At 39.6% G+C, this 13766-nt stretch overlaps 1 pseudogene; it reads left to right on the top strand.

The window, feature by feature from the left end:
• The first annotated feature begins 12738 nt into the window (after positions 1-12738).
• LOC105978968 lies at positions 12739-13563 on the top strand (annotated as a pseudogene).
• The last annotated feature ends 203 nt before the right edge of the window (positions 13564-13766 follow it).

The following is a 13766-nucleotide window of genomic DNA, read 5'->3' as shown; positions in this document are numbered from 1 at the left end:
CATTGAGGGAGTACTTGAGTGGAGACCCAATGTCCATCTGCTACCTTAATGTTAAACCTATAAATATGTGCATATAGATCTATTTCCCCATCCTCATATGTAAATATATTTACATCATATGAGCATTTCCATCGTGCCATTTAGGGTTGCTATGAGTTGGAATTGAATGATGGCAGTGGGATACATAATCCATCTCCCGAAAGTCACCAAGGTAATGAAATGATGGTGTGGCTATCACAGTCAGCTGTAGTTGGAGAAGAGCAATCTGAGAGGGATTGAAGTCCTGGTTTCTTGTAATTATTTTTTCATTGAACTTGTCATATAATCATATTAGTGGTTATTTATTGCTGTAAGGTGTCATTGAGTCTGTTCTAATCCATAGTGACCTATGTATAAGAGAATGAAAAACTTCCCAGTCCTGAACCATCCTTACAATTGTCCCTATGTGTGAGTCCACTATTGCCTCCACTGAGTCAATCAATCTCCTTGAGGGCCTTCCTCTTTTTTGCTGACCCTCTACTTTACCTTGTGTGATGTTCTTCTTCAGGGACTGGTCTCTCTTGACAATGTGTCAAAACTATATAAGATGAAGACTCACCATTCTTGCCTCTGAGGAAAATGCTGGCATTACCTGTTAGAAGATGTAGGGGAAATTATTTTATAAAATTCAATCGCTGTTCATTGTTAAGTATATGTATATATTTTCTAACCCAAAACACAATAATAAGTTATTTAGCTTGATTAAAAATACACCAGTAATTTTGAATGTTGCAACAAAGATGTATTTTCTTTTTAACTCAGGACACTCTTCCAATCCCTTCTAAACATTGCCTTAAGATCTTAGCTAGTACAAGGAGAACAGTCAAACAAGATGAGGACTGAATATCAGGAAGTTGTCTGAAATCTCAGTAAAAAAATAATTTCAGCCAAGACAAAAGGGAAGGAGCAACGTGTAATAAGGATGAGGAATGACTGAGTAAGGAATGTGAGACTGAATGTGCACATAATTCTTTCATGTAACCTTGTTCTTAAGTTGCAGAAGAGGTTGATGGGCTTTAATCATTACAGTTTAAAAACAAAACAAAAAAGCAAAGCAAAAACAAAATAGAACAATAAAACAACAACAACAAACCCAGTGTGGTAGTTAAATAATCTGGTATCAATTTGGGACTTGAGAGGATTATGAGTGAAAGGGTGGAGCCTAGTCTGTCAATGAGCTCTCTGTGTGGGCATGGCCTTCTCCTGAGGATTCTGGGTAATACTATATTTTCCTCCTTGGAGGCAGGTGACACCTTTCTTTCTCTGCTCACCACTGGGAGACATTGCAACTAACAGGACACATGGAACTACGCTAGTGCCCTGAGCAGGAGAAGCCACATTGGCCTACCCTGATGCAACCAGACGTCTGAAGCTGGAGAAACCATGCAGAGACCCCTGCCAGCGCTGAGATGCTTACAAAGCCACTGGATCCAAAGACTTTCTACCCACTGGCCTGTGATCGTCCTGCATTCGGCATCATTGCATATGATTTGTGAGTCTGAAGAGGACTGTATAGATTGGTGTCAGACATACAAACTAATATCCGACTTATGGACTTGGTCTGGACTGGGTTGGGACATTTTCTCAATATTCAATTGCTCTTGTATCTAAATCTCCCCCTTACACACACATGCATGCTTAAGACTTTGTTTCTCAGCCACCCTGTGTTTGTGAGACACTTCTTTAGAGGCACTTCTGACTAGACTCTTACTCCCAGGCCATGGACAATGGTGAGGAGAGTTTGGGAAAACTGGCATTCTTAGAGTTTTCATAACACAAAAGAAAATGTTGAAAGACAATGCTAATATATTTTTAGAATTAAAATGATTTTAGCTAGAAACTTTTGATGGCTATCTTTACCAGGTTAAATAATCTATATTCCGTGTTGAGTTAGCCAAGACCTTCTCTCTCTTTTATTTAAAAAATAATCATGAATAGACTCAATAAGGACGAGTAGCAGTCAAGGATTTTAACTATTTGCATGACCCAAGTACTCAAATATTAAGTCAAGAGAAGGTACAATATTTTTTAATGCAAAATAAGAAAGGAGCCATAGAGGAGGGAAGATTAAAGACAAAGGCAAGGAAGCACAATTTCCCTGACAAGAAGAGAGAGAAAGGATATCAGGAGGAAGGACATATCTTATCTTCAACTGAGTCATAAGACCCATCCATTTCAACATACAATTACATTTCCCTAAGTTAGACTCACTCATTTATAATTCAGGTTACTTCAGAATTTGAAATGATTCAAATGGAGTAGTACTAATGTTTAGTTTTATAACAGGTTTTTTGTTTTGCAATTGATATTGCCAATCAAATCAATAATGTAAAAATAATTGGAGAGAGTTTTATCTTCTTTAAAAAGACAAAACAAACCCCTAAGTACTATCTTTGCACATCAGAAATCGTATGCTAATTGCAAAATAATTTGGACTGCAGACATTCAATAGGAAGTTTGGCTAATAACAATTGCTAGCCTGGGGTTATAAAGTAATGTAATGGCAGTTTTCCAAAAATATTGTATAATTCCTTGTATTAACTTGGAAATCCTAGCACTTTTCCTTCTCCCAATTATTCCAAATTAATGAGATTTTTCAGAAATGCAGGGAGTGAACATAGGGAACATTGCCCAATTTGCTGACCAGTACTTGAAACTTTACCCTGAGCTCCTTTCTTTCTTTTAACTCAAAGCACTTTTCCCAAGTCTACTTCAAGCTGAGCTTCTTTCACTCACACCTGGTATCAGTGTTGGTTCCCGCTCCGTTCGGTAAGTGGAGGTTGTCTAACGAGTGTGATGTCCTTGCAAACTCCTGGCCTCTGGATGCAGAAAGCCAATTTACTTCTTGCTGCTTTGTCTTGGGCACCTCACAATATGCTCTAATGACAGCTCAGCAGTTTTAATAGCCCCCTTTAATAGCTAAAAACAGACCCAGTCTGTCCAAACATAGCCTATTCACCAGCTCTCGTCAAAACAATTCCGTTTTGCTATATGATGATGCAGCAGACCATGGAAACCAGTCACACAGACTCTATTCAAGTTTGAAGTTGGACCCCGGGGCGAAAGCGAGTCAGCCCTAGCAATGGTCATATTCAATACACGTTTACTGTCTGTGTCTGAAACAGGGCTTCTGTTTCAGTGGGACAATCAAGGCTCCCTTGGTAAAAGCAACTCAGCACGATTTTAAAAACCATTGGAGAAACTTCTTCCGTGGAGAAGTAAGGGATTTCATTTTGACCGTCGTGTGTTATTTGTACTTCAGCACTGCCCTTCCACAACATGGAGGAGAGCAACGGAGGCTAGCTTGTTAATCCTCAAGGCACAATGTCCTTTGAGCTGACATACAAGTTAAATGTTTATGTCTTTACTGTGAGTTGTTGACAACAATATCTTTGTTATCAAGTGGTTTTCATTTCAAGTTCTTTATAATATGCTAACCTACAAAAGTACAGCCAAAAAGGGAATACCAAATGATGCTTAAAATAAAAATATTACTAGTTTCGCCGGCTCCCTTAGGGAGATAACTTTTTAATGTAAATGTATTAATGATCCTTCTGTGAAATCATTTCCCTTTGCATCTCATTCTTTTTTGAGCAGGTGTATTTCTAGGTAGTTTTTAACAAATGCATATTTAATAGTGCTACCAAAAACGGAATTATTCAACTGGATTTTGGGATTGTTTTTACATACATATGTATTAGATAATAGTGCTTTCTTGATGACATTACTTTTTAATTTCTGCCAATGTGTACGTAGAAAGCTTTTATTTCAGACTAAACTCTATTTGTGAATTAGAAAAATGAGGCTATGCAGTCAGCAGTACTATATTTTAAATCAGAGCCTGCCCCACTAGAACTGTGTGCAGTGATAGGGATCTCAATAGGTATGTGAATTCCAGAATTGGTCCTCCATATGACATCCTGGGGCCTTAAGAGAAATGAGGAAGCAATAGTCAAAGTCCAAGAAAAGTTTGCAGGAAAGACATGAATTAATTCTTAAGGATACAGTTTCCTGAGCTGACTTGAGCCTAGGCTTGTTTGTTTGTTTGATTGCTTCCAACAAATGAGCTGGTACATAGTGGCAATGCCCCTTTTCAGCATCCTTGATTAATAAGTGATATCTGGACCAGGCAGCAGAACTGTGTGGAGAATAGAATAGATGAAAATAAGTCAATGCAGGTAATGTGGCTGCTGAAGGGGACTGTCCCAGAAATCAGTGAGTGGCAAGGCCCTTGACCTGTGGTTCTGAGTTCAGGTGACCATACAATTCAACAGCTTCCCTTGTTAACTTTAGATGCTTGAGGTTTATAGAGAGAAATGGTAAAAGACAAAGGATAGCTTTCAGATGCAGAAATGAGGTCTGCAGCCTAGAGGGAAGAGCAAAGCGTGGCTTCCCTGGTAAAGGAGAGAGGAACAGTTTACAATCGATGCGTGCAGTTCACTTTGGTCTAAGCTCATAGAGGAGAACTCTTTGGCTGTTAATGTTTGGACTGACATGTCTTTGTTAAGAGAAAGAGCCAGTTCATAAAAAAACAAAACAAAACATGTGAGGCAAAGTGGAGAAATAAACACAGCAATTTGGACCAAAGTCCTTGTATGACCTGAATAAGCACAGGGTTCTAGCGTGTGACGCAACCAATGTCACAAATACAAAGACCTTCACAAATGCAGAAAGATTCCATTTAATGGCATGTAAAGTACAAGTATAGAGGATCTGACCAAGTTCAAGGAAGCTAGTTGGAGCATATGTGCATGATTCTAAAGGAACCAAATCCACTATATCCTTAGTCTCTGCTTGTCTGGCTTAAGTCTGCCCTTGATTGAGTCTGAAGAGGTCTAATTTAGATTTCAAATGAAGATTGGATTTCAAAGCCAAAGCTAGAATGGCTAGCTCTAGTTTAAAAAATATGTATACATTTTTTTTCATTTATTTTGTTGCAGTTACACTTATGTCCAGTTTATAAGCATCTAGAGTCTGATACGTTGATACGGTGTTCTTTTTGCAGAAGATAGTAGGTAAAATGGAGGTGCATTATCTAATTGGTGAGACATTGTCTGCGCGGGCCTGAGCTTGGAAAAGGGGGCATTTCCAGTTTCCTTAGCATTGTGATACCTCAGGCAATATATCAAGTGTACCTAGAATTTTGATAAAGCACGTTTTGTACAATAATTCTTTTTTCTTTGCCCTTAGTTTTGCTTCAAGCAAGTTCCAAAATGTGAACAAGAACGACCCAACTAGTGTCTAACTGGGAAAGAGCAACTGAGTGGTACCTGGAACACATTCCATATTTCAGCACTTTTAATGAGGTAGTCAGAAGCTGCCGTTCATGTGATAGACTGACTGCCTTCAATATGTTTTTCAAGGCATTTAAGAAATGCAGTGTTTTCTGTTCTCTGTTGCTGATTACTGACACGAAATATTTAATCACTAACTAGGGCGCAGTCATTGCACCTCAGAAGTGATGAATGATGAGCCCCTGTAGGTTTGTGAACTCCCTGTTGTTGGCTGATTCGTCTGACTTTGCTTGGAGAGATTGAACAGGGAGGGCTTATTGCTTATCGCAAAAGAGGAAAGTGCAAGTGCTGACAACAGTGATGAAACTTCCAATGTAAAGGCTGTTTCGTCTTTGGCACATAATTATAATTATAACAGTGGCTTGAATAATAATCATAATGAGAATTCTTTGGGTTCGCCAAATTTTGCTTTCCAGTCTCCAAAGTGACTTTTAAACTTGTTTTCAAATTTACCCTTTTATATCCCTGTGATATATTTCTTCTCTACATAGGTATGTTTTATTATTATATAATAATTTTTTTTACACGTAGATAAACGGAATCTTATAGAAGTTTAATACTAATCCTTGATTGCACCTCAATAATAGTATAAAAATTAAAGCTCCAAATCACTTCTGACTTAAGTGACTGATATAACAAATTTAATGCAACCTCCCTATCCCTGCTAGAACAGGAGCTGTGTGACCGAGGGAGTTATCTTATTCAAATGTTAAGCTTCTCAACAGTATAGTGGGGATTAAACACCCACTGAAATAAATGTAAATGGATTGCCATATCTATAAATAATAAATGCAAATTGTCTAACCTCATTGCTGATGCCTATTATGCATTTCATATATTATAATTTCTTTTGTTATTTAATATAATTAATTAATCAAGTATATTTAGCTGTGACTTCAATAGTGATATGAGTTTCTGACATTTATCAATAAGAAACATTCATCTTTAAGATGCCTGGTGGTTTAGTAGTTAGAGGGCTGTGCTGCTAGCTTCAAGATCCAAGGTTCAAAGACACCAGCTACTCCTTAGAAGAGAGTGAAGGCATTCCGCTTCCATAAAGATTACAGCCTTGTTGGCCCCACAGGATCATGATGAGTTGGAATTGATTAAATGTTGTTGTTTTTGTTCTGTTTTTTAAACATTATCTTATTTATTTTCTATCTTTTGTGGACATAGCCTAAGGGAGAAAGGGCAAATAATATATTTTGATGGGCTAAAAAAGCAGTGATGCTTCCCATTTATGAATTATAGTAGTTCTGATTCACAGACAAATCACTCTACCTTGTCGAATAACTTAAGTAATTCCTCAGCAGCTGTTATCCCAGCAACCTGGTAACATGCCCAAAGGACTTGAGACAAAGTCTGGTCACCTTCACTTTTAAGGAATCTTCTGGATGGACTTCCTCCAAGATAGGCTTATTTATTTTTCGGGCAGCTTATTGTAATTTCAATATTCTTCGCCAACGCCATAATCCAAATATTTCTCTAGTTTTCCTAATTTATTGTGCAGGCTTCACATACATATGAATATACATACTTGCAAATACTACGGTGTGTGACAGGCCTGCTTTGGTATGAAAAGTGACACCTTTGTACTTTACACTTTAAGATTTGGACAGCAGATTTGTCCATGCAATATGTCACCTCATTCCTTCAGTGCTGCATTCATGAGTTTTGATTGTGAATCCAGTGAGGTGGAAACCTTGAGAAGGACCAGCTTGTCTCTGTTTATCATGATGCTTCTGTTACTCCAGTTGTGATGCTCTTTGTTTCTGTTGTATTGATTTACAATCAATATTCTTTGGTCTTGATCAGTATATGCTTCAAGTACTCTGGATTGTAAACATGCAGGGTTGTGTCATTTACATTTTATAGATGGTTAATGTGCCTTTCTATAGCCCTGATTTCATGTTATTCTTCATAGAGTCCAATTTTTGAGATTGATTGCTCAGTCCGCAGATTGAATATATTTTGGAAAATTACAACCCTGATGCACATCCTTCTTGATATTAATCATGCAGTATCCCCTTTCTCTGTTCAAATGACTGCATAAGTACAATGAAGTGGTGTGGAATTGCTGTTCTTTGTAATGTTATCCATAGTTTGTTATGATCCACACAGTTTAATGCCTTTGCATAATTGATAAAACACAAGAAAACATCTTTTGTTATTCTCTGCTCTCAGTCAAGTCTCATCTGACATCAATAAATATCCTTCATTTCTTGTCCTCTTCTGAATCTGGGATGACTCTCTGGAAGCTCCTAGTCCATGTACTGTGGCATTCATTTTAATTATGTTCAGCAAAATTTTGTCTGCATGTGATATTAATGACGGTGTTCTGTCATTAATGTCAGCATTCTGTTGGACAAATTTTATTTGAAATTAGCAAAAATAGAAAAATATAGATATGTTTCAGTCAGCTGACCAGGTACCTGTCAAATTTCTTGACACAGAGTAGTGAGAGGTTCTAGTGCTTTGTCAATTTGGGGAACGTTTCAATGGGTTTTCCATCGATTTCTGGAATCTTATTTATTTTGTTGTTGTTGGTTTCTTTGCTTGTTTGTTTTTGCCTAATGCCTTCAGTGCCTTGTATGTTGAACTTCTTCCATTAAAAATGCTGGTCTTGAGAAAGAGTCAAGACAGCATCCAGGTAGAATAACCCAACACATGCTCCTCTTGTTAGATCAGAAAATTAAGAGGTAAGGAGGCCAATATTTGGAGGATGGGTGCTAGAATTAGAATCCTAGCAAACTAGGGTCTGCGGCTCAGGGCTCCCATGATTTTCACCCTTGGAGCAATTTGAGAACTCGCAGCAGTGTTTCTAGCTCAATATTACTGTTCACAGGTTCCCCTCTTCCCTTGCTAGGTCCTATGGGATGGTGACCACTCCCCTGCCCCCACCCCTTCCCTCCTGTGCCTGAGATACAAGACCCACTAACACGCAACAATATCCCCAGACTGCTGTCCAAGGGTGGTCATATGTTCAGTCTCATGGAGAGCCTCTGAAAACGAACCACAAGAGCTCACTCCACGGTCCCCTCTGCTTCCCCCTCCACTCTTGTATTAATAGGCTTTTTACCTTCCTTCCCAGAAACAGAGTAACCACAGGGGACACCCTCGTACCCATTCTCCCCAACTCCGTGCATGGCCTGCCAGTGTGGGTAACGCTAGATAATTAGACAAGATATTGTGGCAATCACAGAACCTCTAGACTGTTTACCCACCGCAGAAACAGAGACCCATAGCCTATGGAATCATGCAAGAGAGAGCCAGGAGGGACCCAGGAAGTCAGCCAAGAAAACTCAGACCCAGTGTGCCCCAAACCCACTCAGCTAATCTCATCCCCCTCTCCTGGAGTCCAGTGCAGCACAGCCCTGTACCAGGACACCCTATAAACCCGCTTAAAAAAAAATTTAATTCCAAGGCTGTGTTCCTATGGGTAATTTTGAGGAGAAGCCATCTCAAGCCAGGTTCATTGACAAGGCTTTAATATAACAAAATAGGAAAAGCCACCCATAGCTAAAGTCCACCCCACACCCCCCTGGCCAAAAACAGGCTACTAGTTTTCAGCTTGACAAAGCAGCTTTGAAAATCTGTTAAAAGACCATACAATAGTGAATCAGTGAAACCAGCCGTCCATGTAAGAAACCATCCTACTGTGTAAACATTGCTATACTTCGCCCCCCTAGCCTACTTAGGTAGGAGAGAGGAATAGATCCCATCCCCTCACTCCTGCTTGGCTACCCACAACATCCCCATCCCCAATATTTCAGGATAAATAACACAAGCACAAGAATACAGCTGTCACAGCCATATCAGACACCAAGACATCCCCTGAGCCGGACTCTCGCCCCCTCTCTGACACTATACAGTTGTATCTTGGAAAAATGTTTTTTTTGATGACGAATGTGACTCCATTCTTAAACTTGTCGTTCTCAGTGTAAAGAACCATACCATGTCCTATTCAAAGTGACCAATAGCAACCAGTCCATTTCTCTGCACTAATTGGTATGGGCTCATTGGCAGTGAGTTTGGTTTGGGTGTTGCCCAGGACATCTGTGTATGTGTGTGCTTTGTTTCCTTCGCTTGTGATTCGTATTTATACACTGCACATTCCCATGATCAATCAAGGTTTAGGAAGGTTCATCCTCTAAGTCATGCCCCTTCAACTAACGCAGGTACTTTGTCCATGTCGTGAAGGTTAACTACTTTGAGGAAGCACACTGTCCAGGCAGGTTTGGCTGCCTTCGGACCCGAGGTGCTCATTTTCTGGCATCAGATTTAGTGATGTTCTGATGTTATTTATAAGGTCTTCGGTGTTAAAAAATTGCAGAAGCACATGATTCTTTCTTGTTTATTCTTAGTTTGTAGTCTCCACGGAAACTTGTTCACCCTGGGTGGACTTTGTGGTTTTTGAAATGCTCGTGCTATAGCTTCCAGCATTAAAGCAACCAGCAAGCTGCCACAGTACAGCAAACTTACAAACATGTGGGGAATTTGCTGGTCAGAAAGTGATGTACAGAAGAGCAGGCTGAGTCAAATTCAGAGCGTCTTGCTCTGCTTTAGGCTACCAGAGCAGACCCCGACGGGATCTTCAGGAGAATGCTTCGGGCATGCTTCAGAGTTGACTTTACACCAGGGGTGAGCAGCCTCAGTAGTTAAGGGCTTCTCTCAGAGGGCACACAGTTTACAGAACTTTTCCTCCACCTCTTCCCTGGGTGAAGTATCATCCAGTGGTTGGAAGTGGCATCAGGTGTTTATACTAGAATGATGGGTGTAGAGGTGATATGGGAAGAAAATTGTCTTAATACTTTGTGTTTTTTGCTTAAGACTATGTATTAAGAAAACTTTGTATTTTTTCTCTCTCTCTCTTTAAGGGAAACTTGTAAACTTCCTTTCTTAATGGGTGGCCAGAATAATGTAACGGAGTACAGCATCCTTTATGAAAACTACAATAACTAAGCTTGTATTAGGGATGGCAATCACAGGGAGCAAGTCACGCTTGGTGGGGTGTAAAATGAAATAAACTGCTTACCTCAGGATATATCATCCTATATTGGTTTTTAAGCCAAACAGACTTTGATTTCAATTTTAGTTTTCACATATTTACTATCTGTGAGAATTTGAACAAAACTATCTGAGTTTTCTCTTACGTAAAAAAATAAAATAAAAAGTCATTGGATTAGGTAATGATAAATAAAGGTCTTTTCCCAGTAATCTTAAGGTCACCAGTGATCAATTTACTAGGTATCATAATTATTAATATGAAAATAGTAATAAACATAAAGGTTCAGAACTTTATCTCTGATAACTTTCAGCAGTCATAATGCATGTGATTTGGGAAGCTTGCGTATTTTGTTTGTGTCACAAAATCAATGCTCTGATTCACAATAACCCAATCATGAATCAAGTCATGAACTTTCTTTTCTGTTAGAAACAGGAAAACACCATAAGAAATCTGAAACTATTTGTCTTATATAGCCAACAGATTTTATGAGGCTCAACTGCAAATGGAACTATTGCATTGCACGGTGATGTCCAATGTAAGGATATAAGCATTGGGTTATGTATAGCATTGATACTGCAGCTTTTTCTTCTTACTTCTTTCATTTGTCAAATCGGCATGTAGACACCTGACATTGAAGTCGTTTTCTTTCTAAGACGGTGTCTCTTCTTTACTACAGAATCAGAATACATTGCTGAACACTTTCAGTAAGCCATTTGAGAACAACAGTATGATGTTAAAAATGTGGGGAAATGCCATTCAAATATGTCCAAGTACATAATGTGTAAGTTAGAGCACATTCACTGAATCTGATTTGATTTATTTTACTGTAGAAATCTGGTTCCTTACATTCATCATCTGTATCATTTTCTATCTCTATGGAATCTTATGCTTTCTGTATTCCAGGTATAATCTCACGATTTGAGACAGATATATTACTCTTTTGCAAACACTTGACCCTGAGCAAAACCAAAGAAGACACTACCTATTGCAGTTGAGCTATGTATGCTACGGAGTAAAACTGCTTCACAGAGTTTTCTGGGCGCTAATCTTTATGGAAGGCAGTGTCAGATCGTTCTTCTGAGGCCTTGCTGGCTGGCTTTAAACCAGCAACCTGTAGGTTGGTGGTGGAGTACTACGCTGGGGTCCTGACCCTAAACGTGTTTGTCACTTTGTGAACTACACAGATAATTGCTTTAATAAATTTGCTTTTGCTAGACTTCTCTTTTTCTGGGTGTACATTCTTCTCGTTTAGGTAAAAGCGTTCTTTGGTGGCTATGAGTTCGAGACTCCTTCAAGGCATGAGTTGTTTATCATACAACACCTTTTTGATGGAGGAACCCTGGTCACGCAGTGGTTGCATGTTTGGCTGTGATTCGCAAGGTCCTCAGTTCAAAACCACGAGCCTTTTCACCAGAGAAAGACGGTGCTCTCTATTGCCGTAAAGGGTTAGTCTTGGAAACACACAAGCACAGTTCGATCCTGTCCTCCAGATCACTATGAATCGGCATCGAATCGATTTATAAACTATAATTGCCCTCTCTCCTCTCTGCGTTCCACAAAATTCAGTTTGCCAATCAAATCCAAAGTTAACATTTCTAAAACAAACCTTTGCATTTACTAAATGTGAACTTTCGGAAAGTTGAGTTATTATTATAGGATACGAATTAGTGAAGGGGCATTTCGTTACAGTGATGAAGCTTATTACTTGACAGAACTGTGATCGAGTTTGGGGTCACTCATGACATCACGCTGAATTGACTGAACACAGCGCCCTTTTGTTGTTCCTGGAGACTCACATTCCATTCGATCTCAGTCACTCGCATTCAGTTACATTTGCTTTCATCCTATCCCATCACACCCTATCCCACCCGGCCCTGTTCTCCCCTCCCCAGCACACCTCATTCCACTCAGCCTATTAATTTGAATGGCATTTCATTCCGTTCCTTCTAATGTGTATGCTAACTGTGAACAAGTGTCTGTTACTTTCCAAAGTTAACCTCAAAGGGATAGTCTCTGTTGTAAAGGAAGTACAGAAAAATGGTACTGAACTCTGCAACAAGACTTAACTTTTCACTGTAGAAATATCAGCTCCTTCAATATAAGATACCCCGCTCATAGAGTTACTGTAGAGGATCATTATTACACCAATGTCACATGCCTAACACGCACTATACTAGAAATAAGTAAGAACCCTCCTGCTTCACGATATTGGCTTATTCAAGATGCTTTCATACATGATGTTGTTACCATGTGAAGGTGAGCTATGCCCATCTGTGGTGATAGGAGTGCTGCCTAATTAGTTTTATAAATTATTTATGTTAATCTTTAAAAAAAATTTAAGCACGGTTCCGGTCTCGCCGCCAGGGAGTACGCTGCTCTGCCGCGTGAATTCACTACTCTGCCGCTGCTGCCATTGCTCGTGGTCCCAAGAAGCACTTGAAGCCGTAGCTGCTCCAAAGCACTGGATGCTGGACAAACTCACTGGTGTGCTTGCTCCTCGTCCATCCACTGGTCCCCACAAGCTGAGAGAATGTCTCCCGCTGATCATTTTCTTAAGAAATAGACTTAAGTATGCTCTGACTGGAGATGATGTTAAAAAAACTTGTGTGCAGCGGTTCATTTAGATTGATGGCAAGGTCCGAAGTGATATAACCTACCCTGCTGGTTTTATGGACTTCATCGGCATTGACACGACCGGAGAGAATTTCCGTCTGATCCATGACACCAAGGGTCGCTTTGCTGTTCATCGTATTATATCTGAGGAGGCGAAGTACAAGTTGTGCAAAGTAAGAAAGATCTTTGTGGGCACAAAAGGAATCCCTCACCTGGTGACACGATGCTCGCACCATCCGCTATCCTGATCTACTCATCAAGGTGAATGGCACCGTGCAGATTGATTTGGAGACCGGAAAGATTACTGATTTCATCAAGTTCGACACAGGCAGCAAGTGTATAGTGACCAGGCGTGCTAAGCTGGGAAGAATTGGTGTGCTCACTAATAGGGAGAAACACCCTGGCTCTTTTGATGTGGTTCATGTGAAAGATGCCAATGGCAATAGCTTTGCCACCCGGCTTTCCAACATTTTCGTTATTGGAAAAGGCAACAAACCCTGGATTTCTCTTCCCCGAGGGAAAGGTATCCGCCTCACCATTGCTGAAGAGAGACATGAGAGACTGGCTTCCACACAGTGCAGTGGGAGAAATGATCTCTCGGTGGAGTGAATGAAGAGATCTCTACAATAACAAATAAAGCCTTTTCTTCCCTTTTTAAACATTTTTTTAGCATAATTTTAAAAAGTAGTTACTTCTGATTGAACTATTGGATTGTATGGTATGTGAATTACATGCCAATAAAACTTAGAAAATTTAAAAACCAACAAAATACTGCTCAGAAAAAAAATTTAAGCACAATGCACATCCAATAA

This window comes from Echinops telfairi, unplaced genomic scaffold (assembly GCF_000313985.2).
Source record: "Echinops telfairi isolate 266 unplaced genomic scaffold, ASM31398v2 ScPeMD7_7469;HRSCAF=8507_1, whole genome shotgun sequence".
NCBI classification, from domain to species: domain Eukaryota; kingdom Metazoa; phylum Chordata; class Mammalia; order Afrosoricida; family Tenrecidae; genus Echinops; species Echinops telfairi.
The sequence above is the reverse complement of the archived record's forward strand: the minus strand, read 5'-3'. Positions and strand labels throughout refer to the sequence as shown.